Source organism: Hemicordylus capensis, chromosome 2 (assembly GCF_027244095.1).
Source record: "Hemicordylus capensis ecotype Gifberg chromosome 2, rHemCap1.1.pri, whole genome shotgun sequence".
Lineage (NCBI taxonomy): Eukaryota > Metazoa > Chordata > Lepidosauria > Squamata > Cordylidae > Hemicordylus > Hemicordylus capensis.
In genome coordinates this window covers 305,909,009-305,936,803 of record NC_069658.1, presented here as the reverse complement: position 1 = coordinate 305,936,803, position 27,795 = coordinate 305,909,009, and the positions used below count along the sequence as shown (strand labels likewise).

General features: G+C 47.4%; 1 protein-coding gene across 2 annotated transcripts in view; it reads right to left on the bottom strand.

Annotated features, from left to right (window-relative positions):
• Window positions 1-27,795, bottom strand: part of ERC2 (ELKS/RAB6-interacting/CAST family member 2) — a 1,070,068-nt gene that overhangs the window by 1,032,227 nt on the left and 10,046 nt on the right. For both annotated transcript variants that reach the window (XR_008316192.1, XR_008316193.1), the window contains exon 2: window positions 20,127-20,522. The gene's annotated coding sequence lies outside the window, so the exon portion shown is untranslated. The remainder of the gene's footprint in view (window positions 1-20,126; window positions 20,523-27,795) is intronic.

The following is a 27,795-nucleotide window of genomic DNA, read 5'->3' as shown; positions in this document are numbered from 1 at the left end:
TGTAACATGAAAATTCACCTGTGTATTCCAAACCAGGAGACTACAAACTATGCCAGAAAGATGAAAAATGATGGTCTGCCTTTACAACGAAGTACTTTGAATAAAGCTGACCTAACTATATCTGAACCACTAAGAATCTCACATCTGGTTAATATGTAATGGTTAACCATGGTTTGGCACTATGTGAACAACTCTTGTGCCTGTGCACTTCCTCTTCCCACTCCAGATTAATGTTCCCTCTAACAGGGATTCCCAGATGTGGTTGACTACAACTCCCAGCATCCCCAGCTGCAATAGTATTTCATTGGGGATTATGGGAGTTGTAGTCAACATCTGGGAATCCCTGTTAGAGGGAACACTGCTCCAGATGCCTCATCTCTTTTCACATTCTTAGTATTTCCCTTAGTTTCAGATCCATGGCAAATCATAGTTGTTCCTATAGCTGTGTGAAAGTCATTAAGGCCATTCACACAACCAGCCCTACCTTGGTAGGACAGGGCTAGCCCAGTAAGGGTTGGTTGTGTGAAGCACTGGGGCAGCTCTTGATCCTGCTGCTTCTCCCTTGGGTAGCCCTGAATTTAAACCCAGGCTAAAAGTGAGGTAGCGGGGCAAGCACGCAGTTCCTAACTCACTCCTTGGTCGTGTGGGCTGTTGCACTACCAACAGTTGCTCCCAGACTGCCAACAGCCATCTTGATCAGAGAGACTGGGGGGAGGAGTGGCCAGGCAGCAGGGAGGTTTCCCAATGTACTGCAATGCATTGTGGAATACCTGACAGCCAGACTTCCTCCTCCCTCCCCCCATCACTGCTTGTCACCTTGCTGTGCTGCTCGTTTGAGCGCACGGGTGGCAGAGCCTTGATTGGGCACTGGTTTTCTGGGGGAAGGCAGGTAGGTTCTTGCCTTCCCCCATCCCACCCCTTGTGGTTGTTAGAACTGGGACTCTAGCAGCATCGACTCTCAGCAGCAGTATATCCTAATGACCACTAGGGGCTTTAGGAACATCAATAGAAAGTGCAGAAGTTCTCTCTCCCATTTTCCCCCAGGGTTAGTCTCTCACAGTTAGTAGTTTGTGTCTCTCTCTCCCCTTCAACCATGAGCCAGCTAGAATAGGCTGAAGGCTTTCCCATCTTTTGTAACTTCTAAACAAATACTTTACTTTTTTTGTAACTTAAACAACTGTCTCCAGAGTCCAGACTTGCTGCTTGACTACGTTCTCTCTATACTGGTTTTACTCTGCTAAGATGGGCAGAATCAAAGTTCATACTGTACAGTGGTCATGTGAACAACCTTAATGTGTTGTACTGGTTAGAGTAGTGGACAGACTGAGAGATTGTGTTCAAATCCCTTCTCAAGCACAAATCTTACAGAGTGACCTTGGGCCAGTCACAATCTCTCAGCCTAAACCTATCTTACAGGACTGTTATGAGGACAGTGTACATTGCCTTGGAGATAGGCTGGGATTTAGAAAGTTATAATAATCAAACATGTTGAATATTAATAATAAAACGAAGTCTGGTTTGTTTAGAAAAAATAACAGATGGTTTGCTGAAGAGTAGCAGGACCATTTATATGGGTGGTACAACAGACAGCATCCCAAAAATTGTTTTCATTTGGAAGCTGCTGTGGTGGTGCAGGGAGAAAGCACCTTCAAGTATGAGTCCCTGTTTGAGAACGCCAGGGCCTTACAGCAGCAGAGTATGTGGGAAGGTGTAGGTACAAGGTCTCTTCATGTAACACCAAACTATGGCTTTGCATTATGTCTGAACCAATAGTCTATCATTACTAAAGCATTGATTGACCATCTTTCTGAAATTGTTCACACGAAGCTTACTAATTTTTTTTTAACATTTCTGTTTCATAATCAGAACTGCTTCCTTAAATAATACCATGTATGCAACTAATATTGAGTCAAATATTCTTGGAATGGAAACTTGTTGGAGCTAGTCATACCAGCAGTTAATCAGCTATTTGTGCAGATTATGTATAAGGAAAGATTATATGGACAATTTAGTTCTGACTTCTTTAATGCTCATTACCATATTTCCATTTGTGACTATGTAATCAAGCAGTGTTGCAAAAGAAAAAAAATCAAATAACAAAATGTGCAAGATGGAGGCATTTAATGGAATGAGGACATGCTTTAAATATTGATGATGTACAGACCACACAGAGATGCTCATAAATGTCAAAGCTGGCACAGTAATGCATGTATTTGTTGCAAAGACTGGCTGATAGGTTTCTGCAAAAATATGCTAGCAGCTCGAATACTGAAAAGAGGAATTTATTATAGCTTGACAAATTTAGAGACACTGGCACATATACAACCTCATCAGTACTCTCTATTCAGTCTGCGCCTGGTTTTTTAAAAAGGCTTATTTGGGATTTTATGCTTAGCAGCCTAGGCTAAAATAAATGTCTACTGTTAGTAGCTAAGCTTATTCTGCCCAGGTCCCAGAAGTCTTCCTATTTACAGCTGCATCTCCGGGCTTGGAGATTGTACTTTTGCTGTGCTCAGGAGCTACACCGCAATGTGAGCTTCCAGTTTACATTATACATGGGGACAAGTCGCTTACTTGGCAGTGGATGAGTCACCCCTAGATCTGGCTGCAAGTAACACAAATTGCAAAGGGGATTAGCTTCACACACCCTCTCTCTATGTGGGGGCCTGGCTAAGCAGACTCCAGAACTAGCTATTGCAGGTTATCTGGCATCCGAGGTCATTTTGGATTTAGGATGAACTCTAAAACTCCCCTAATCCTCTTGCAAGAGAGATAACACTTGAGGCTAACAAAGCAATTAGGCCAGGAAGGGAAGGTAGATAAGACAAGTGCAGCAGCAGACTCTCTCACAATAGGGATGAGTCAGTGACGTAACTTTGAAAAAGTGCCCATCGAAACTATTGATAGAATTATTGGGTCAGTCCCAACACAGGATATTCTTTGACACACCTGCACACTCTGATTTTCATTACAATCAGCCTTGCATACAATAGGTGTTTAACACCCTTCCTACTCAGGAAGGGCGATCAGACACAATGCATTCCAAAAAAGCCTGTCTGGGCTCCTCTATTCAGCAGAGCATGACAATAGCAAAATGCCTCCAAGGCATGATTTGGGATATAGATATCCCTAATTCCATGACCCAATGTGCTCTCCCATGTCTATCACTGGATACTCCGACTGCAGAACATCGCAACAAGTGTGTTCCCCTTTCCATCCTACTGGGGACTCCATCATGTGCTCCCTTGTGCTTTACATTGGGGACTCCATCTGCAAGATATCTTTGTGCTCCCCTTGTGGTTTACACCTGGGACTCCATTGCAATAAGAACTCCAGCAGACTACCTTGGTGTTCTTTCCACTGGGGCAACCCGAGCTGAAATCACTACCTGCCTGGACAATTTGCTGCCCTCACACTGAGGCTCAGCTCATTGTGCCTGGTTTTAGATTGGTCCCCCTGCCGATCTATCCAGCTGGCCTCACTCTGGAACTCTCCTCGTGAGGAACCCCACTAACTCCTTCAACACTCCTGCTCCCCACTTCGCCTCCCCAGATGGACACTAGTCTCCCAGTGCCCAAGTCGGATCTTTGTGAGGACAGGTGATATAGCCTCTTGCCCGGCTCCTTCAGGGCTGAATCTATCCCTTTCTCTTATTTCTGAAACCTTACCTCCACACACATCTTAATGTATCTCTCTCTTGCCCGCCTAGGAATTCACACATAATCTGGAACTTTAAGCTAATTGTGCTTTACAATAGTCTGTTTTTAAACATATTTGTATTGTTTTTATGTTAGGACCATTGCTTTTAGCAATAGCAATAGCAATAGCACTTACATTTATATACCGCTTTATAGCCGGAGCTCTCTAAGCGGTTTACAATGATTTAGCATATTGCCCCCAACATTCTGGGTACTCATTTTACCAACCTCGGAAGGATGGAAGGCTGAGTCAACCTTGAGCCCCTGGTCAGGATCGAACTTGTAACCTTCTGGTTACAGGGCGGCAGTTTTACCACTGCGCCACCAGGGGCTAGGAGAATGAAGGAGAATGAAGCTACACCGTTGAAACATTAAGAAGGTAATATTTTCCCAGTCCCAGCTAGAGTTAACATTTTCCCCTACACAAGACTAAACTTTGTACATAGCTGTACCCAAAATATAGTCTGAAAGCAAACGATGCAGTAATATTGGCCCCATTTGCACGTAACCCCAAACCAGAGTTAAATGGGGCAAAAGTTGGAATTCCTATACATCTGAACACAATTAAACTGTTGTTTCACACCCAAAGCAACCTGTGGTTTCCCTCACCAAACTCCGAATTAAACCTTCAGATTGTACTGAGTGTTGGTGCTCCAACCTGAGGTTTTAGGGTGCCAGCATTATGTCCGAATGCAGATGCCGCTATAACTGCAGTTTTGTACTGTTTCTGGAACCAAAATCATAGTGAGGGTGGTCCAGACCCACCCAGGAATGCGCCCAATCAATGCCTGCCGTGCCTAATGGCTGCTTCTCCAAGCACTTGCCCCGCCCCCTCCCTCTGAGCTTCTCAAGCTGTTGCCTGGCAACAGGTATGCCACCATGTCCGCTCCCAAGTTTAAGCCTGTAAAATGAAAAATCATTTGGGGGGGGGGGGTGCCCGCTTCCAACTGAATCCCTTTGTCCCCCTTCTGGCAATCAGAAAAGGGGATGGGATGAGAATATGGGCACTATGTGTTTTCCTCTCAGAAAATGAATAGATGAAGAAGTATGTTCACAAGCATATGCAGTCATGGTGGCACCATAAACCGGGCACAGAACCGGGTTCTGGTGTTTCCCTGTTCTGCTTACCTGGTACTGCCTGGACACATGGAGTGGCAAATTCTCCTTTTTGAGCATGAAAGGGTTGCCTGGAGAGGAGGGGATCACAGTGTTTAAGTTCTATTATTAACCAAAGAGAACAGGAACCCCACACTAGTGGGGGGTCCTTTATTTTTATGGCCTATCTCATGAGAGTGCAGTTTGACAGAGGACTGAAGGTCTTGCAGACTCTGGTCCTCCCCAGTAGACTCACCCTCTCATGAAAGGGCTAATTTCTGGGCGGCAAGCCAGCACAGAGGCAGGAGTGTGGTTTGGTGTCCCTGGACTGCTTAGTGCTTGTTTTAAACTGTTTTAAATTGTTGCCCTGATTTTCAGGGCTTTTAGCTGTTTTATTGGTTTTATTGTGTTTTAATAGTTTGATTTTAATTGTTAATTTGTTTTAAATTGTTTTTATCATGTTGTGAACTGCCCTGAGCCGTTTCGGAAGGGCGGTATATAAATCTAATAAATAATTAATAATAATAATAATAATAAATAATAGTGGTCGGCTATTACTACAGCATCATTGGTTACAGTAGACCAGACCTCAGGATCTTTTGTCCTCCCTCATATACATACTCCCTCCTAGGAAGAAATCATGATCCCTTCCCAGAGTAACAGAAAAATAGTGCCCTCAGCATCTGCCCCATGCCAGCAACTGTTTTTGTGCTGGGCTCTTATGAGGGCTGGGCTCTTAGAATTGCTGTCAGCAGAAGGGCTTGCATGCCATTTGAAGGGATTTAAATGCCCTTTCCCTGCTGATGGCAGGCAGTGTTGCTAGCACTGCTCTTCTGTCAGCTCCCAGAAGCCTCTCTGCATATGTTTGAGACTGCAGGTGCATGGGTCTCATTTCTGACATGCTCAAGAGTCTCACAGCATCATGAGTTCTCCATTTGTTGGGATATTGGGGATCAGACATTTAGTATGCAGTGAGACAGTTACCCCCAGATTTAGTAGCTGCCAAAAAAGCCAAACTGAAAGGGAACTAGCCTCGTGCCTTCCCCATGCTAGGATACCTAAGTAGACTCCTGAAGTTAACTTGCAGCAGTTAACTCTCTGTTCAAGGTTCCTCTGCATTATTGACCCTTCTTTGGTTTACCACCCCTCTACAGATGCCTCAGATGAGCTAAAAACCAGTTGCCTCAGCAGGGAAGTCAGATAAAGCTCCACGAATATGCATTCTCTTATAAAAAGAAGGCTAGAGTGGGCGATAGGAACTCAGTGATGTACCCATTAAAACACTGATTAGTTTTCTAGGTGTTTCATACCAAAAAGAGCTCCCGTGTTTGCACGTCCAAATCACTCCATTTGCATTAACCTGTTCACACATTGTGTTGTAGCACAGCACAACAGACAAAACAATGGGATCTTTTGAGATTCCTGGAGCTGCCCTAGTCAAGAAAGAAGGAATGTCGCCTCAGGACACGATTTGGGCTTTAACTACCCCTGGATTCTTGAGCCAGTGTGCTCCATGTGGTCTCCAGTGCCCCTCACTTGGTTACTGCAGCAGACATTTGCCATACCATTTGGCTGTGTTTTGCTCTGTGGGCCACCCTTGCTTCCAGGCCATAGACTGGCTCCCTTGCCAGATCTGATCTGCACAGCCCTCCTTGCCACCACCTGGAGCTGGCTTCACAAGAACAGATGCCCTTTGGATCTATCCCTGCTACGTAACTCCCTTGATTCTTCACTGCTGTTTGCTGCTTCCTGGTCCATCCCTGAGGAGAAAGGTCCGTCAGTTGCTCCTGACCTATGAGGATCTACCCGCTACTGAAGGAAGAATTGAGGTTGTATGATAACTGCTGCACTGCAAACTGGGCTCCCTCTATCCCTATTTCTTCTCTCTTAGATCCAAGAGCCTGTTTCTCTGAACCTCCTTTCTCTGGCCAGCCTAGAAACTACTTTAATTTGGACATTAAGCTAAATTTCCTCTTAGCAGTTGTATGGTTAATCTTGTAATGTATTTTCAGTAATAATACTACTTTTAGTGACTCTCTTATTCCATTGTACCCCTTATCCTCAAATAAAACCTTCTCTTTGAACATCTCTCTCAGCCAGCCATTTTCCTGTAACCAACACTTTGCATTAAATTTATACTGATGTGGAACTGCTCCACTCTGAGCTAGTTTCCCCACACAAAATGCAAACACAATTTTGGGGTGTTTACCAATCACCCCAGGGCAGTTCCATTAACAGTGGATGCATTCATTCCGAAAAGGTATGAACATGGTTGGCATGTCCCTTTGAAGATTGTGGTCAGTGGCTGTTGCCCTGCAGATGTTCTAATGCAGGGTTTCTTAACCTAGGACCCCCAGATGTTGATAGACTACAACTCCCATCATTCTCAGCCACAATGGACATGGGTCCCCATCAACATCTGGGGGGCCCAAGGTTAAGAAACCTTGTTCTAACGCATTGCCCACTGTCTGGCAATGTGAGCACTACAGAGCTTGCTGGGATGTGACCTCGGTGGACAAGGAAGAGGGAGGGGCTTCCCTTCCTTGAAATTGGAGGTTGCCGGGCCACGGTTGGACAAATGACTGCGATGCAATTCATGGTTGCAAAAATTAACTATGGGTTCAGCAAAAAGAACATTGGTCTTAACATGAAAGATTCTTTTTCCCTGTGCCTGGAGCTGATCATTGATGGGTTGTGTAGTGAGCACACTTGAGACAGGACTAGAATTTTATAAGGCTAGCTTCCTGCTGACAGAGAGTGCCTTATCCCAATTCCAGGACTGAAGCAAAAAGCGGTACTATGGTAAGAGTGAATTGCCTAGATGGCATTATACAAAGAAAAAAGATACCAACTAGAACAGTAAAATTAGTCAGAGCAAGAACATATTGTAACAGACAAAATTAAAGGTAATCCTATATCTCAGATCCCTAGGAGCTGACTCCACTCAAAACCTAACTAACCATACTCTCTTGAGCACCCATTGTAGACAAACATGTACATCTGGGTGGGCACGAGGAGCTCCAAACACAGGGGAAGAGAACCCTTCACGGTAAGACCAGTGTTCTCCCCCCGCCCCATGCTGGAGCTCCTCATTGATGGGATATTGATGGGACATGCCCAAGTGGAATGACAAACTGGGAGGGAGGATGTACCTAAACCACTTGCTGTAGCACTCTACGGCCAAAGGTCACTTGGTCAACAGCAAAATAAGCTATTTGATAGTGACAAATGAACAGAGTAACGGATACCCACATAGCCTCCCTACAAATGTCCAGAAGTGGAGCATGAGCCGAAAAAGCAGCCAAAGCCACAACACTGCAGGTAGAGTGTGCTAATATCCCTCCTGGTATGAAGATACAATAGGCAAATATGATGCAGGATCTGATCCATCCAGACAGAGTAGCCTTGGAAACCTTGCAACCCAGGGAGCTCGGATGAAAAGAAACGAAAAACGAGTCGGTTTTACAGAGACCTTTTTAGTGCCGATATAGGTCTGCAGGGCCCTGCAGACATCGAGCTTATGCCAAAGTTTCTCCTTGTGGTGAACAGGAGATGGGCAGAAGAATGGTAGAATGATGTCCTGGGAATGATGAAAAGCTGTATTAACTTTGGATATGAAAGTTGGAGCTACCTTCAGAATGACTGAATGATGCTGGAAAATGAACAGCTCCTTACACTCCAACAAAGCTCCCAGCTCCCAAAGTCTATGGGCTGCTGTGATGGTGATCAAAATTAGAACCTTTTAGGACAGCAGCCTCATGATGATGGAAGCCAGAAGTTCAAATGGGGGCTGAATTAGGATGTGTAGCACCCTGTTTAAGTTCCAAGAGGGGAACATTGGATAGGCAGCGGCGCCAAATTGGAAACTCCTTTCAAAAATTGTGATATGTGCAGATTGAGAGATGAAGTGCCCAGATATGAAATCTCCAGAACTAATGCAGAAGCCTGTCTACATATATGGATGTGCACAGAACCGTGGAGCTGCAGTCCGGCACTGGGGTGGATGTTCCTTTAAGGGAGGGAGGAGGGTGTACTTACCCCTCCCACCATTTCCCCCCCACCGACGCACATAGTTTTGGAAGCATCTGGGGCGGCAGGGTACCTCCCTGCCACCCCTTCCCCCTCTCAGCAGCAAAAGGCTTTCTGCCAAGAAGAGGAAGGGGCGGCAGGGAGGTACCCTGCTGCCCCAAATGATTCCAAAACTATGCACGCTGGCGGGGGGAAAGCGGAGGGAGGGGTAAGTACACCCTCCCCCACCCTTAAAGGAACACACACACCCCGCGGCACCGAACTGCCCTATGTCGGACTGGTCCAGAGGCCTGTAGAATGGCCTCCAGATCGGTCCGTGCACATCACTATCTACGTAGCGTGTTGGGACGCAGGTGAAGGTCCATTCTGGACTGAAGGTCAACACTTCAGGAACTCCCGAACACTGCGGCTCCAGGCATTTGTGGGCAGCCCACCTGGAAAATGTGGCCCAAGTGGACTGTTATATATGCTGAGTTGATGGACAGCGGGACATAATGATAGTGTCTGAACTGGCTTCGTACGTATAACCTTTGGCTACAAGGTTTGTTCACTCAATGTCCATGTGCAGAGCTGGAGCCATTCTGGATCTGGGTAAAGCAAGGGCCCTTGGTGCAAAAGATTCTAGTAGAGAGGAAGATGCCATAGAGGACGGGTGAAGAAAAAGACCAGGTCTGAAAAGCAAGGCCTCCTTGGTCAACGTGGAGCCACCAAGACCAGCCATGCCCGTTCTGCCACCATCTTCCAAATGACCTTGGCAATTATGGCTGTGGGTGGGAAAGGTGTAGAGTAGGCAGTTGGGCCAGGCAGCCGTGAGGGAGTTGGTTGCTTCTGCCAGATGAGACTGAAACCTGGTGAAGAATCAAGGGAGTTGGCGATTGAGGCAAGATGCTAACCTATCTACTTTGGAAATGCCTAGGTGTTGAACAATCTGTTGAAAAACCTGAGGATGGAGGGACAATTCCATGTGATCCACTACTTGTCAGTTGAACCAGTCCACTTGTGTGTTGCTCACCCCATTGAGGTGTCCTGCAGTGATGGACGACAGACATTTCTCTGCCCATAGTAACAGATTGTCCGTCTCTGCCATCAGTAGCTTCGAACATGTGCCACTCTGGCGACTCATGTGGGCCTTGGTTGTGATGTTGTCTGTGCGTAGCAATACATGACAGCCCCTCAAGAGATGACAGAACTTCCTGAGAGCCAAGCTGGCGGCCCAAAGTTCCAACCAATTGATGCTCCTTTTCTTTTCTTCCTTGGACCATATGCCTTGAGCTATCTGATTTTGGCAGTGTGCTCCCCACCCTGATCAGTTGGCGTCTGTTTTGATGATAATCCTCAGCCACCACCAAAAGGATTCTTTGACTTTCTGGGGCTGGTGTATCTGCTGGTGGTCCCCACCATGATACAATCCTGGTACGGGAGAAGGAGCCACTGCAGAAGACATGAATGCAACCCTGTCCATGGTGTGCACTCCATGTAGGCCACCATAGACCCCAGGATCTGAGCCAGGAGCATTAGATCTACTGACAGGCATAGCAGGGGGGATGTATGAGAGTGGCTTTCTTCACCTTGCACTCCGCTGGTAGAAAAATCAGATCCCGATCCGTATCGAAAACCGCTCCTAGGTGCTGGAGAATCTGTGATGGATCTAGAAGGCTCTTGTCCAAATTTACCACAAACCCATGATCCTCCAGGCATTGCAGTACACAGCTCATCAGTGCCTGGGTCTATGCTTGAGACGGGGTTCAAATCAGGAGGTCGGCCAAATAAGAGTATATGTGTACCCCCAGCAGGAGCAGGTGAGCGATGACCATGATCTTCGTGAAGGTCCAAGGCACTGAAGACAGGCCATACAGAAGGGCCCTGTATTGATAATAGAGCCTGACGTAGGAGAATCGAAGGAATTTCTGGTAGAGTGGGTTGATCAGAATGTGCAGGTACGCCTTGGCCAAGTCCACTGAGGCAAAGAAATCCCTTGGACGTATTGCCTCCTTAATGGTTTGCAGTGATTCAGTTTTAAATTTCCTCTTCTGTATGAACTTGTTTAGGCATTTGAGGCCCAGCACTGCCCTCCAAGAATCATCCTTTTTTGGGAACAAGGAATAACAGTGAGTAAATGCTGTGACATCAGCCTATCGTTCTATGGCCTGATTCTGTTCAAGATGAAGAATGGCTTGAATCATTCTCAGATGTTTCTCTGGCTTGTTCGATTATGGAGACATCTGGAAAAAAGTTTAGTGGGGAAGAGATAAGGCCTAGGGAGTATCCGTTGGCAGTTATGTCCAACACCCATTGGTCCTGGGTGGTGGACATCCAGGTAGGGGCAAAGTCCAGAAGTCTGCCCTCAACCTCAACTATGTCATTTTTTATTGGGGAAACTGTGAACTGGTGTTCAAGAACCCCGATCCTTGTGCCCTTGCTGGGCCTCTATAATGCTGTCTCCACTGAGACCACCCTGTGGTCTGTAGTTGTTGTTGTGGAAATCCCTGGCCTGACCTGAGGAATTTCCTTGGAACTGTCTATGGGAACGAAAGGAGGGAGAATAGGGATGAAAAGGTCTCCAAAAATCCTTCCTGGTGGAAGGCATGGCCTTCTTTTTATCTTTTGTCTCAACTAAAATCTAGGATCTAAAGTCTAGCCAAACAGATTAGTTCCCATAAAGGGAGAAGAGGTGAGTGCTATTTTGGATTTAATGCCCACCTGCCAAGACCTGAGCTAGAGGGCTCACTGAACCGCAGTCCCCTGATGCCATAAACCCTGGATGCCTGCTGGATGCAATCCAGGCTAGAGTCTGCCATTAATGCCACAGCCTTTGCAAACTTGCTTATTTATTTATTTATTTAACATATTCTTATACTACTCAAAACTTACGTCTCTGGGTGCTTTACAACAAAATAAAAAACAAAAAACATTAGTTAAAACAAAAAGTTTAAAACATTACAACAATTTAAAAATTATAAAACAATAATTAAAACCATTAAAACAATATTAATGAAATGCCTGGGTGAACAGATTCATCTTTAAAGACTTTTTTAAAGCTGTCAAAGATGGGGAGGCTCTTATTTCACTAGGGAGCACATTCCAAAGCCTCGGGGCAGTAGCGGAGAAGGCCCGTCCCTGAGTGACCACCAGATGAGCAGGTCGCAACTACAGACAGACCTCTCCTGATGATCTCAATGGGTGGTGGGGTTCATGACGAAGAAGAAATTATCTTAAATACCCAGGGCCCAAACTGTTTAGGGCCTTATAGGATACAAGTATTTTTCAGCCCTCAACCGCCGCCTCCTCCCACCCGGGCCCACCGCCTCCTTCGGCCGGGGCCGGCGCCATCCGGGACCGGTGCCGGCCTCCCCGGCCTCCCCGGCTGGGCCAGGCCCCCCGCCACCTCAGGGCTCCTTTACCCTCCTCACAGCCGGTCCGGTTCTGCGGCCGCCGCCTCTGGGCTTCCCGCGGCGGCCGCCACCGCCAACAGGCCCAGTCCTCCCGCTGCGGCCAACGCCGCCAGCGGGCCCAGTCTCGCACCGTGGTGGCTGCTGCCAGTGGGCCCAGTCTCCTTGCGGCCACTGCCGCCACCATCGGGGCCAGTCGCCCCGCCGCGGCGGCTGCTGCTAGCGGGGCCAGCCGGCCCACCGCAGCCACCGCCGCCTCACCTGCACTCCCGCCGCGGCAGCCGCCGCCATTGGGGCCAGTCGCCCCGGCGCAGCCACCGCCGCCTCGCCCGCACATCGGGGTCAGTCGCCCCGCTGCGGCCACCGCCTCCGGCCTTCCTTCCAACATGGCCACCCGTGTCCCTGTGGCCGTATCTTTCTCGGACGTTCTGGGCATGTGCTCCGCGCATGCCCAGAACGGCCGAGAAAGATACAGGCAGGGACACGGGATTACAACCAAGCTCTTTATTATAGAGGATAACCAAAACCTTGTATTTTGCCCAGAAACATATCGGCAGCCAGTGTAGCTCCTTCAATACAGGAGTTATATGGTCTCTCTGAGATGACCAAGAGACCAACTTGGCTGCCGCATTCTGGACCAACTGTAGTTTCTGGACTACAGACAAGGGCAGCCTCACATAGAGCATACTGCAGTAATCCAGTCTGGAGGTTACCAGCAGATGTACCACTGATTTGAGGTCGTACATCTCAAGAAACGGACGCAACAGGCGTATTAGCCGAAGCTGATAGAAGGCACTTCTGGCCACAGTCTCAACCTGGGAGACCAGAGAGAGGCTTGGATCAAGAAGCACCCCTAGACTGCATACCTATTTCTTCTGGGGAAGTGTGACCCCATCCAGAACAGGCAGATCAAAATTGTCTCTCAGGTTTTGACCCTGCACAATGAGTACCTCTGCCTTATCTGGAGTCAGTCTCAGTTTGTTATCCCTCATCCTGCCCATCACCAACTCCAGGCAGATATTTAGGAAGGTTATGCCCTGTTCTGATGATGCTGACATGGATAAATAGATTTGGGTGTCATCAGCATACTGATAGCACCCTGAACCAAATCTCCTGATGATCTCTCCCAGCGGTTTCATGTAGATGTTAACAACATCGGAGACAATATGGAGCCCTGAGGCACACCATACAAAAGTTCAGATTTTGAAGAAAAAAAGTCTTCAAGGGACACCATCTGGAACCTTCCTGAGAGGCAGGAGTGGAACCACCTCAAAGCAGTGCCTCCCACTCCCAACTCCCTCAGACGCTCCAGAAGCATACTATGGTTGATAGTATCGAAAGCTGCCAAGAGGTCCAAAATGACCAACAGAGCCACATTTCCTCTGTCAATTCCCAATTGGACATCTTTTATCAGGGCGACCAAGGTAGTCTCCACCCCATAGCCAGCCTGAAAGCCAGTTTGAAATGGGTCAAGATAATCAGTTTCCTCCAAGACTGTCTGAATGTGGGAAGCCACCATCCTCTCAATTACCTTGCCCAGCCACGGAAGATGACTCTGGGCTAGTCACTTCTCTCTCAGCATAACCTACTTCACAGGGTTGTTGTGAGGAGAAACCTAAGTATGTAGTACACCACTCTGGGCTCCTTGGAGGAAGAGTGGGATATAAAATGTAAAAATACAACATAAAAATAAAAAGATTGGAGATCTGCCTGTAATTCCTCAGCTCTGAGGGATCCAAGGTAGGCTTCTTCAGAAGCAGTCTAATAATTGCCTCCTTAAGACTAGGAGGCATCCTACCTTCCCTCAGAGACACATTTATAATCTCTACCAGGCCTTCTACAACAACCCCCCTGCCAGATAGAATAAACCATGTCGGGCAAAGGTCAAGAGAACATGTGGTAGGCCGCACTATTCCAATCAGCTTGTCCACATCCTTGTCAGGGCCCAGACCTCTGAGTCAGAAGAGTCAGAGGAGGCTCAGGAGGGTTTGGTTGGGACAGCAGGCTCAGAAGCACAGCAGGAGGATTTGGCTGTGAGAACAGACTTGGAAGATGAGGTGGAATGGCAGCAGACAGGGGAATCTGAACAGCTGGCAGAGATGAGGGCTGAGGAGACTGATCAAGAGGAAGCTGAAATTTCACCTGTGTTAAGAAGACGTCTCAAGAGAAAAGCTCAGTGGGAGACACGCAGGCATAAGATCTTGCAAGAGAGGGAATAGAAATGCTGAGTCAGGACAACCTGATTGGCTGCCAGTTATCTCGAGCCCTGTATCAAGCAAACGCTGTTCCTGAGACGGTATTGTCAGCTAGGAGTGTGCATGGTTCGGACCGGAGGCCATTGACAAGGTCTCCGGACCAGTCCGGATACCCCGCGGTTTGGTTCGGAAGGGCCGGGGGGGAGTTTCTCTTTAAGGGTGGTGGTGGTAGTACTTACCCCCCCTTTGCCGCTCTTCCCCCTCCGGTGCTGGCAGTTTCCAAAATGTTCTTGGGGCGGCAGAGTTCCTCCCTGCCGCCCCTGCCCCCGTCGTTGTCCTTGCTAGCATTAAAGTAAACAGAGCTGGTGGCGTGCATGTGCCCTTTGCAGCGCACGCGCTTGTCCCTGCCGCTGGCGTATGCGCCAGCGGCGGGGACGAGCGCGCGTGCCGCAAAGGGCGCATGCGCGCCACCAGCTCTGTTTACTTTAATGCTAGCAAGGACAACGACGGGGGCAGGGTTCAGCAGGGAGGAACTCTGCCGCCCCAAGAACGTTTTGGAAACCGCCAGCGCCAGAGGGGGAAGACCGGCGGGGGGGGGAGTACTACCACCCCCCCTTAAAGAGAAACTCCCCCCCATGCTGAACCGCGGGGTATCCGGACCATGCACACCACTACTGTCAGCAACGTTGCCTACCGCAGACAGTGTTCTTCGTGATTATAATTGTTCAACCTTTCTTGTTTCAGCCTGTCCTTGTCCTGTTCCTTCCTTGCTCCTTTATTTCAGTTATTGCTTAGATATCATAGAGGGGGGTACCTAGTTTAAGTTTCAAGGGAACTTAATTTTGTTTCTACTACTTTATCTTTGAGAGTCATCCTTCGCTTCCGTCGGTGCAGCTAAGCTGCTACTTTCTTATTTACAGAATTTCTATACTGACTCACAGAAGTGGAGCTGGAGAGACCATAAATCCTGTCGGGTCAACTGTGCCAACATATTTACAACAATCCTCAGGAGTCACAAACTGGAACTGATCCAGCCTAATCACACAAGAGGAGTTACTGGACACCACATCAGACACTGAAGTAATTGTGGAGATGGAGTCTAAGTCGGCTCAAATATGAGAGATATTTTTCCACAAAAAATTTGTTAAACATGTCACAACGGGTAATTGATGGTTCCAGATTCTGATTCATGGGAGGAGGGGCACAACCCTGAACAATTCCGCCGGATGTGAGCTTGAGGATGCAATACAGGCAGAAAAGAATCACTTCTTTGCTGCATGTATTGCCTGAACATAGGTCTTCAAATGCGCTTTATGTTGCAATCTGTCAGATTCAAGCCGAGTCCTTCTCCACTTGCGCTCCAGTCGTTTACCTTGCTGCTACCAAGGGGCCAGTTTTGAAGCAGGTCAGAGAGGACGCGTAGGAGTAATCATATCTACTGCCCCGGTGAGTTTGCTGTTCCAGTTCTCCACCAGGGCATCAACAAGATCACCGGGACAGCCAACACTAAATCCCTCCAAGGCTTCTTGAAATCCTATTGGATCCAAAAATCTTCTTGGGCGGACCATCCTAATAGGCCCTTCGCCCCTGCGAAGGTGGGAAGTGATTGTGAGTCCAACCTTAACCAGATGGTGGTCTGTCCATGACAATGGGGAAATTACAGGATTCCCCACCCACGGAACACCACCCTGATCAGAGTGAAAGACCAAATCAAGTGTGTGACCAGCAATATGCGTCGGTCCCGAGACCACTTGGGATAGGCCCACAGTTGTCATGGCCGCTATGAACTCCTGAGCTGCCCCGGACAAATTGTTCCCAAAATGAACATTGAAGTCTCCCAGCACCACTCCAACACCAAGCCTGAGACCAAGTCCGTCAGCTCAGTTAGGGACTCTGTTGAGTAGCAGGGCTGTCGTAAACCTTTCCCACTAATCTTGAGCTATAAATATCAGACCCCAGAGAGTGAAACAGACAGGGGTAGAAGTCAAACAACAAACCAGGCAGTAAGCAGTGTCTTCAAACAAGAGTCAGTCCAGGTCATAATATCACCAGTCTGTCAAACAGAGTCCAAATTGTAATCCACAAACAGAGTCCAAACGGTCCAAGGTCAAAACACGGGCACGGCAAAAAGGAACACAGCCAAGTATCTCAGTGAAGAACAACGTTGATACTAGCACAGCGGCTGTGGCAAAGCTGGCTAATATAGGCTGAAACCATGTGCTGTTAATCATGGAACCCTGACTCAGCAGCCTTGCTTGTTAGTCTAGCCGTTCTGTGCATGCGGTGCTTTATCTCCTGCTGTCTCTTTGAGCGATGCTTCTCCACTGCTGAAACCAGCTGTCCTTCTTCCATAGGAGCTGCCACGACAGGCTCTAACTCTTCTCCAGCCTCCTGTGGGCTTGTCCTGCTCTCCTCTTCAAGTTTTGGACCTTGCACTCCCACCTCTGCTGCCATCCCATCTGTCTCTTTCTCCTCCTCCTCGGAGTCCATCCACGTGCTCATGACAGGGGTGATCAGTACACCAACAGAAGTCCCAGTCTACCCTTGCTTCCCAAACTTAAGTACACACATTCGATATGGTCTGACACTTTAACAGGTATCCTGGTCAGGGAAAGGTTATTCTTATAGACCACAGCCACTCCACTTCCCCGCCCACGGTCCCTCGCCCGCTCCTCAACAGAGTACCCTGCATGGAGTAGCTGGGACCACACTGGGCCCCTAGCCTCCCTCAGCCAGGTCTCTGTAATACATACTAGGTCGGCACCTTCATCCAGAATCAAATCATGGATGGTTTCAACCTGGCATTACAAAGGAGCAAGGTGAGGTTCCAAGGCTGGCTGGCACTGCTCCTCAAAGCCAAAGAGCTGGCAGGACAGTCGGAAGGGGAAACAGCTATTAAGTTTCCAAGTCCTCTTCCCCTGTAATGGCCCACTGACCTGCCAATGTTACTTCTTCTGTTCCCCACCACCACCAGAATTGCCACCCCATGATCAGTGAATATGCTCCCTGTCTCCCCATCTCCAGATAAGCCCAGACACATTTATAAACAGAATTAAAACAAAATCACCTAGGACTAATTAAAACAGAAGCCACATGAAATACCCACCCACATGTGAATTCTTGGATCAGGAAACCTGGCCCTTGCCCTCACTGTTCCCCGAAGTGGCTCCCTCAAAGTGGTGTCGCCCCTTCGGTGGCAGTCCTGCTGGTGGCGGGCCTGCCGCCACAAGCAGCGTTCCTTTAAAGTCCCAGAGATGACCACTCTGGTCAGATGGAAAGCAGGGACTGCTGAGTCACTCCTGGGCCTAGATCCTGCAGAGCAGCCACTGCCAGAGGACACAGTCCCACAGGTCAGGCAGGGAGCTGGCAGATGGTCTCACCCTCTCCCTCTCCTACAGGCAGCTTTTCAGCAGCAGCAGCAGCAGCAGCAGCAGCAAAAGCAAAAGCAAAAGCAAAAGCAACAGACAGCCAACACCAGTCTCTCACCCTGGGGGATGTCTGGGAAGCAAGTGGTCTCTCCCTCTGCTGCCGGGCTTCTTGCCCTGGATGCCCTGGCAGAGCTTCAGAATCTCAGGTAGAATGAGGGTGAGCGCTCCTTTGTCCAAAGAATAGAAGCCCGAGAAAAGAAATGGAGCTGGTATTAGCTGCTTTTATCACAGTTGTGGAAGCTTCATTAACCTTTTTTAGTAAAGCATCACATTTCTTGTCTTCAGGAAACTTCAACTGATCTTGACGCTCTGTATTTAATATAGAGTCAGACACCATTTGCACCACTGGCACATCAATACAGGGGATAGCAAGTAAAGAACTGACCTCTTGTTAAGCGCATAATGCTTCCTAGGGTAGCTACCCACTAGCTTTGCAGAGGCTGGCTGCTGCCACTCCGCCATCATAACTTTACAGAAAAGCGAAGGGAATGGAAGAGAGGCTGAAGACGAGGCTGACGAGGGAAAAACATTCTGATCTAAGTCAGGAATGTTTTGTGCTACCTTGGCAGGTGCCACATCATTGATAGCCCTTTTTGTTTTAGCAAGCAATACTTCTGAATCAGCCAAAGTGAATAAACGCATAGATATGGGTGTGTGCTGGCTAACTCTTCCCCAGATAATCCCCCCCCCCTTCTTATCTGAATGAATGGACTGCAGAGGCCCCGGTGACTCAAGGGTTGAATCAGAATCAGAAACAGGTCTGTGGGGAATAACCGGGTGTCTGAGATGAGGAGGAGCGGGAAACAGGAGTGGGAACAACCAGAACTGTTGGGGGGGCAGGCAGAGGTCCAACAGATGGAGTTGGCAAGACAGGTAGGGGAACAATACGCAGTGGTAAGGTGGGAGGCAACACAGTCATAGGCAACAGCTTAAGAGGCCATTTAGGCAGTGAAGATTCTGAGGAAGAGGAATGAAAAGGTGGCAACTGCAGGCAAATAGGGGTGTGTCCGAACCGGTCTGGAGGCCATTCTAAAGGCCTCCGAACTTCCAGACCGGTTCGGACTTGGCCGGTCCAGGTCCGGGTGGGGGGTCTTCCTGTAAGGGCGGGAGGACTTGCTTACCCCTCCCGCCTCTTTGCCCCCTCCAGCACCCGTATTCTATAGTATAATTGGGGTGCTGGAAACCAGCTGCCCCAGCCGCCTCCGCCGCCCCCCCGCGAGCGGATTAGGGGCAAAGAAAGGCTACTGCCGCCCCCCCGCCCGCCCTCCCACCCACCCGCCGCCCCCCCGAGTGCTCACCACGTTTGCCGAAAAATAGAGAGGAGCTCACGCAGAGCTCCTCTCTTGCCAAAGTCTCCGGCCCAATTGGGGCCTTGGGCGCGCGCGCACACGCAATAGAACTCCTTAACTAATAGAACTTTCGCTGGAGGCCCGGTCTACCCACCGGGAGGAAGCCGGGTAGACCGGGCCTCCGATCGCCAGAGGCCCGGTCTACCCGGCTTCTTCCCGGCGGGTAGACCGGGCCTCCGATCGCCGGAGACCCGGTCTACCCGGCTTCCTCCCGGCGGGTAGACCGGGCCTCCGGCAAAAGTTCTATTAGTTAAGGAGTTCTATCACGCGTGCGCGCGCGCCCAAGGCCCCCAGTTGGGCCGGAGACTTTGGCAAGAGAGCAGCTCTGCGTGAGCTCCTCTTTATTTTTCGGCAAACGTGGTGAGCACTCGGGGGGGGCGGTGGGTGGGTGGGAGGGAGGGCGGGGGGCGGTGAGTGGGTGGGAGGGAGGGCGGAGGGGCGGCAGTAGCCTTTCTTTGCCCCTAATCCGCTCGCGGGGGGCGGCGGAGGCGGCTGGTTTCCAGCACCCCAATTATACTATAGAATACGGGCGCTGGAGGGGGCAAAGAGGCGGGAGAGGTAAGCAAGCCCTCCCCGCCCTAAAAGGAAGGCCCCCCTTCGGTGCTGGTCCGGACTGCTCCGGACCATGCACATCCCTACAGGCAAACCTCTCTAGTTGGTCTCAACAGGTGGTGGAGCTCATGGTGAAGAAGACGTTCTCTTAAATACCCAGGGCCAAAGCTGCTTAGAGCTTTATAACCAGCACCTTGTATTTTGCCCAGAAACATATTGGTAGCCAGTGTAATTCTTTCATTACAGGAGTGATATGATCTCTCCTAGATGGCCCAGAGACCAACCTGGCTGCCTCATTCTGGACCAACTGCAGTTCCCACACTACATAAAAAGGCAGGCCCACATTGAGCACATTTCAGTAATTCAGTCTAGAGGTTACCAGCATATGTACCGTTTTGATGACGTTCATCTCAGAAAAAGGACACAGCTAGCATATCAGCCAAAGCTGATAAAAAGCACCTCTGGCCACCGCCTCAACCTGGGACGTGGGGAGAGGTTCAGATCCAGAAGCACCCCCAGACTGCGTGCCTGTTCCTTCTGCGGGAGTGTGTCCTCATCCAGAACCAGCAGATCAAAACCGTCTCCCGAGTTTCAACCCCGCACAATAAGTAACTACGTCTTATCTGGATTCAGCCTCAGTTTGTTATCCCTCATCCAGCCCATTACTGCCTCCAGGCAAGCATTTAGGGAAGTTATGCCTTCTTCTGATGAGGTTGACATGGAGAAGTAGCTTTGGATGTCATCAATAGACTGCCAACTGCCCAGAGATTTGTATATGGGGCGGTACCTAAATGTGAAAAAATAAATAAAAATATACACTTTGCTGTTTGGACTTGGTGCATAAAGGACATAATCAAAAAGATAGTCTCAGGCAGCTAGCTGTAAAGATTGCTTTGAGGTACAGAGAAGAAGATTTTTCAGAGGTTACTTGTTCTTGTGTCCTCCTGGCTATATAATAAGGCTGTTCACTAGGGATGTGCACGGAACTATGGAGGCATGGTCCGGCACTTCCCCCGCCCCCACCGCTCTTCCTCCTCCGGCGCTGGACTTTGCTAAAATGTTTTTGGGGAGGCAGAGTTGCTCCCTGCCACCCCTGCCCCCATCCTTGTCTCCCAAGAATACAAGTAGTAGAAGCTGGCGCCACGCATGCGCCCATCGCGGCGCGCACACGCCCGCCACTGGCGTGCGCACGCTGTGATGTATGCGGCGCACGCGGCGGTGATGGGCGCACACCGCGCGCATGCATGGTACCAGCTTCTACTGCTTGTATTTTTGGGAGACAATAACAGGGGTAGGGGCAGCAGGGAGGAACTCTGCCACCCCAAAAACGTTTTAGCAAAGTTCAGCGCTGGAGGGGGAAGAGCGGCGGGGGGTAAGTACTACCCCCCACCCTTAAAGCCACACTCCCCCCCCCCGCCGGACTGGCCGAATTCCGGACCGGTCTGGAGGCCTCTTGCATGGCCCCAGACCGGTCTGTGCACACACCTCCTACTGTTCACTCCAGCCTCCTACGCAGGTAAGGCTGCTCGTGTGGAGTGCTGAGTAGCTTGGGATTTTCCCAGGGCTAAAAGTGAGGTAAAAGTTCATGTTCTCCTGCCCCACCACTGAGTTTTGTGGCAGCATGGACTGCCTGCAGTCCCATTCAAGCTGCTGGCAGCCCATGCTACCATAGAGGCTAGGGATGTGCATGGAATCAGTTTGGAGGCCCCTCAGAACCAACTCAAAAGACTGGTGTTTTGGCTGGTTCGAAGGTGGAAAGGATCTCTTTAAGTATGGGGGAGGGTGCTCTTACTCCTTCCGCCGCAATTCCCCCGCCGGCACTGCCTTTTAAAATGGTCTAGTGTGTCTCCTTGGCACCCCAGTGCCTCTTCATACCAGAAGTGACCAGAAGTTGCCGCTGTGCATGTGAACGTCGCAACATGTGCACGAGTGTGATGTACACACGCACATCACGATGTGCACATGCACAGTGGCAACCTCTGGTCACTTCCAGTCTGAGGAGGCACCAGGGCAAGGAGGTACACTACTGCCCTACCAGATGGTTTTAAAAGTCAACGCGGGCAGGGGAAATGCAGCAGGAGGGGTAAGATCCCCTTCCCCCATCCTTAAAGATCCTCCCCACACCTTTGAACTGGCAGGTGCCAGTTCTGTGCACACCACTAATAGAGGCTGGGGGAAGGAGTACTCCAGCTTCTAAAGTGCCTTCATTGCACCATACAATGTATTGTTGGCTTTCAGGAGGCTGGGCAGCCTCTCTGTCGCAGAGCTGTTCACTAGGGATGTGCAAAAAATTTCGGGCACAGAACGAAGTTTTCATGTCTTTGGGGCATATTGGGGCAGAAAGTGGGGACTGGGGCAGAATAGTGGGGTGGGGTGGTAGTGCCTAATGGGTGGAGGCTACCACCCCAATTTCAGGGGGATTGGACAAAGGGCTGATTTTTTGAGAATTTTTGAAGTTTTAGTGACTTTGGGGCAGTTTGGGGGCAGAAAGTGGATCTGCCCCAAAAGAGTGGGGTGGGGTGGTAGTGCCTAATGGGTGGAGGCTACCACCCCAATTTCAGGGGGATTGGGCAGAGGCCTGATTTGGGGGGAATATTTGAAGTTTTGGTGTCTTTGGGGCAGAAAGTGGATCTGCCCCAAAGGAGTGGGGTGGGCTGGTAGATAGTGCCTAATGGGTGGAGGCTACCACCCGTCCCCAATTTCAGAGTGATTGGGCAGAGGGGTGAATTTTGGTGAATTCTGAGGTTTGTCTTCATAAGGTGAAGTGTGCTAAATTGATTACTTCCTCACCTTCATAGTAATTGAGAGTGTGAAAAAATGAAAGTGGGGTCATGAGAGTTGTCTAATTGAAAAAAATCTCATTTGCTATGATAGAATGAGAATTCACACTTTCTGAGGTGTGAATTCTCATTCTATCATAGCAAATGAGATTTTTTTCAATTAGACAACTCTCATGACCCCACTTTCATTTTTTCACACTCTCAATTACTATGAATATGAGGAAGTAATCAATTTAGCACACTTCACCTTATGAAGACAAACCTCAGAATTCACCAAAATTCACCCCTCTGCCCAATCACTCTGAAATTGGGGACGGGTGGTAGCCTCCACCCATTAGGCACTATCTACCAGCCCACCCCACTCCTTTGGGGCAGACCCACTTTCTGCCCCCAATCTGCCCCAAAGACACCAAAACTTCAAATATTCCCCCCAAATCAGGCCTCTGCCCAATCCCCCTGAAATTGGGGTGGTAGTCTCCACCCATTAGGCACTACCACCCCACCCCACTCTTTTGGGGCAGATCCACTTTCTGCCCCCAATCTGCCCCAAAGACACCAAAACTTCAAATATTCCCCCAAAATCAGCCCTTTGTCCAATCCCCCTGAAATTGGGGTGGTAGCCTCCACCCATTAGGCACTACCACCCCACCCCACTATTCTGCCCCAATCTGCCCCAAAGACATGAAAACTTCAGAAATTCACCAAAAATCAGCCCTTTGCCCAATCCCCCTGAAATTGGGGTGGTTGCCTGCACCCATTAGGCACTACCACCCCACCCCACTCCTTTTGCCCAGATCCCATGCTATGCCCCCAAACTGCCCCAAAGTCACTAAAATTTCAAAAATTCCCCAAAAATCAGTCCTTTGCCCAATTCCCCTGAGATTGGGGTGGTAGACTCCACCCATTGGGCACTACCACCCCACCCCAAAATTTTGCCCCTGGGCCCCTTTTTTACCCCCAAATCGATTCAGATTCGGATTAAATCCGAATCCGAACCGAATCAAGGGTGATTCGGGTGGCCCCTATTCGGGCACAAAACAGAACAGGGGTGATTCGGTTCGGGTTCCGAACCGAATCACCAAATTCCCGAATTGCACACCCCTACTGTTCACTGCAGCAGCGCTCGTCTGGGAGCATGACGCGGTGAGCAGGGTAGCAGCGGCAATCATGTGGGGGAATATAGGAGAGATCCTTCCCAATTCTGCCTTCCCCCAGCCCTGTGCACAATCTCATTGTGTAATTAATAAAATGGTACATGTCATTGTCTTAAAAATGCTGGCTGGTATGCAGATTAACATTGTGTATGCAATGCAACTACAGAAAGTAGTTTGCATATGTGTATATCCAATTTTGTGCATGTGTTTTGTCTGAAACATACACACTGTATATGTGTATATCCAGCTAAGAATAACATTGTATAAAATGACCAAAAAGGCTTATACCATGGTTAATTTGTTAGTCTTAAAGGTGCCAGAAAAGTCTTTGTTATTTTTGCTACAACAAATGAAAACAGCTATCCCTTGGAATTTTTTGTCACTTCAGATTTTGAACTAGATGGCTTTCTCTCTTATTGTTTTTCAGTTCCTGCCTGGACATATATTTTATACCCATTTTATCCCACTCCTTGAAGAACTGAGCTCAGGGCAATACATATGGAATTTGTCCATTATAGCCTCACAACAGGAAGTATCCATGTGAGGTAGGCCAAAGCCAGTGACTTGCCCAAGATTACCCACATTTCTCCACTTCCCACATTACCCATCTAATTACCACATTAGATGAAAGAATATTTGCATGGATTTATATGAAGCTAAAGTTAATATTTTACTGATACTACAGTAAACACTATATACAATACTAGTAGGTGAGGCTCATCATTGACCAAGGAAAATCATTTTACATAGATTACACTTATAGGAAAATTGAAGAAATCAAATATATGTAATAGAATTTTTTATTAAAGTGTTTGCAAAAGAGAAGGAACAGTTTGTAATTTGTAGGATTTCAACTTCAAAAATAGTGTATTTAATTAAATAATGATCACATATGGTAAATTTAAATCATGGTAGTTTTGAATTTTAAAAAGATCTGCTTTTCTTGGGCATTATGTCGTTTTGGAATTACTGATCTGATTATTGAGTGTTAAAAATCAGTTGAGAACAATAACAGTTAAAATCTGATTATTATATTTGGAATTTCTTCTTAAAAATACAAAAAAACAATTAAACCTCTCCCCAAGCATATTCCACTGCAAAAAGTAATGCATTCAGCTAATTTTAGTGGCAGAATTGTTGTTCATGCAAAATTTTGTATCTGTAGATAATGAGCAATATGATATTCAGAATATCTTTCAAAAACCCCTACAAAAATGCACTAGTAAATGACTGTAATAAAATCTATCTATCTAAACAAATATTTAATTTTTCACTGAGCATATTCTAGTGTAAAAAGTAGGGTATTCCGTTAATTTCAATGCCAGGATTGTGTATGCAAAATTTGATATCTGTAGATCATGAAGCATGACTGGAAAGCACCGAGTTATTTTGTGCAAACAAATTCTTTAAAATATATAATAGATTTTAGGTAAGTTTGTGGGTATGGTTTTCCCTTTAGATAAGTTTGAAGGGAAGGTTTTCCCCTCAAACAAAACATCATACAGCAGCATTTAGATAATATCCCTTTGTTTAGACTAGAAAAAATCCTCCAAAACCTTCTGGGGCTTTAAATTCAAACACAGTGAAATTAATATCTGAAATATTTTGAAAAATAATTTGAAATGTCAGTGTTTCACATTAATTCTCCTGTTAAAGAATATATTTGTCTAAAGTGCTTGAATATTCTGCCATCTGCTGATTGAAATGAAGATTACAAGACATCAAATATAACTTATTGGATACCCTAATTAGTTGTTTAAAATAATGAAAGCTTTTGAAGTCACATATCTGTCAGGCATAGTCTTCAAATATAATAGACATCTGAACTACTGAAGAAGTCCTTTTAAAAGTTATATACAATTTGTATAGAATAGAGTAGCCCATTAAACTTTTGGATTCAGTTAGTGTTCAAGTTAATAGTATCCTAGCTTCTAGTCCCGTTAATGAATTTAAATCATGGTTCAAGTAACTAGTTCAACCACTTTAAACTGGTTCATATGCTCTTTGTGCAGATTAATATTATCCACTCCTATTCTTGCAATGTAACTCGTATAGAATAAATATAAAAAGCAAATATTAAATTAGAGGGAAAGAGTGAGCCACATAATATATAAAATAATTTAATTAGATGAAAAAGAGAGAGAAAGAGAGAGAGAGAGAGAGAGAGAGAGAGAGAGAGAGAATATCAGTTAGCTAAAATGGCATTTGCTGGTCTTGCTATATGAATCAGCATAGAACATTTGGAAGTTGAAATCCATTGTTTCTCTGGGTGATCAGTGATAATTGCTAGAGTTCTACAGGATGTGGTATTAGAATGAGCAAATAATGACTAGGATCCAGAGATCTCTGTGCACATAACCAAAACAAATCTGTGTGAGCATCAGGGCTTAGTTAGTTTTCCATTCCAACGGTGAGTCTTTATGAAGCATCAGATACTATCCTGGATAGTCCTTCAGCTTTTGGGAGCTTCTTTTCTAGTGACATGGGGGTTTAGAAAGAGAGCTCTCAAAAGTCTCATGTGGAGAAATTCCCTACATATTGCTTTGGATCCCAGTGAGTGTGTATATACATATACATACATGCCATATGTATGTAGTATATATAACAGTGACAAAATACGGATATCCCCAAATCCACAATTTTTCTCAAAGACCTCTTTTAATGCGTGAAAACATAAAACAGATGTCCAGAACTAGCAAACGTTTTGATGTAACACATCAGCTTCAGTGCTATACACTAGTGGTTGAAGCATGAGCATCATGATTCAGAAAACTGACAGTTTGCTGAGTCAATCATAATGCTTATTTAAGAGCATGCTTCAACCACAAGTATATAGCACTGAAGCAGATGTGTTACATCAAAATGTCTGCTAGTTCTGGTTTTCACGCATTAAAAGAAGACTTTGAGAAAACCTCTTAGAAAAAACTTAAAATAAGTTTGAGAAAATGTACATATGGCTCATTGGGATCCAAATGAATGTGTAGGGAGTTTCTCCACATACAATGGAGTCTGTTAAATCATAATGCTTATTTAAGAGCATGCTTCAACCACTAGATTATAGCACTGACAATTTCCTGCCCAGGATGAATTCACTTCGGTTTGGATAATAATGGATGACATCAATTTAAGAATAAATTAGAAGGTGCTTACCTCTGCTCCGGCAGCACCTGCAACCTGCTCTGAGCAGCAGTGTGCCACCCAGAACTCCCTGCAGCAGGGGATCGGCTCCGCCACTCACCTGGCCACCGGCGGGGAATCAGCTCTGTGGAAGCCAGGTGAGGTACGGAGCCGGTTCCCTGCTGCAGGGAGTGCTGGGAGGTGCATTGCAGCTCAAAGAAGCTTGCAAGTGCTGCTGGAAGGGAGTAATCACCTTCTAGTGTATGCTTAAAGGGGCCTCTCACCATCCCTCTGGTGGCGCCTGCACCGGCAACTACTGTGTGGAATCTTTAGGGAACAGTAACCATCATGTGATCAAATTCAGCATATATGTGAGGAGAAAGGCGCCAAGTGAGTCTTAACACAGACACTTTGATGTTCAGAAGAGGAAACTTCTCTAAAATGAGGAGTTTGGTGGAAAGATAACTAAAAGGAAAAATCAAGAGATTCACTTCGCTCCAAAATGCATGCAGGTTATGCACCACAGCACTAAAAGTCAAGTTTGAATGTATACGAAAAAGGAGGAAAGGTACCACGAAGTCCAGAAGGATGCCAGCATGGCTAATAAGTAAAGTCAATAAAGAAATTGGAAGGCCTGCCCAAATGGAGAGAACAGAAATGAACACATACACTGGCAAAAGAAATGCAAGGAGACAATAAGGGAGGCGAAAAGAAAGTTTGAGAAACATTTAGCTAAAAAAAATAAGGAGAATAACAAAAACTTCTTTAAATATATCAGAAGCAGGGAACCTGCCAGGGAGCAATTGGTCTGTTAGATGGTGAAGGAGTGAAAGGGATTATTACGGAGGATATGGAGATTGCAGAAAAGCTAAATGAGTTCTTTGCATCTGTCTCTGACAGATGATAATGAGCGTATACCTGTGCCTGAACAGAGTTTCTCAGGGACAGAGGTTAAAGAACTGTGTCAGATAGAGGTGAAAAGAGATGATGTTCTAAACTGTCTAGAAAA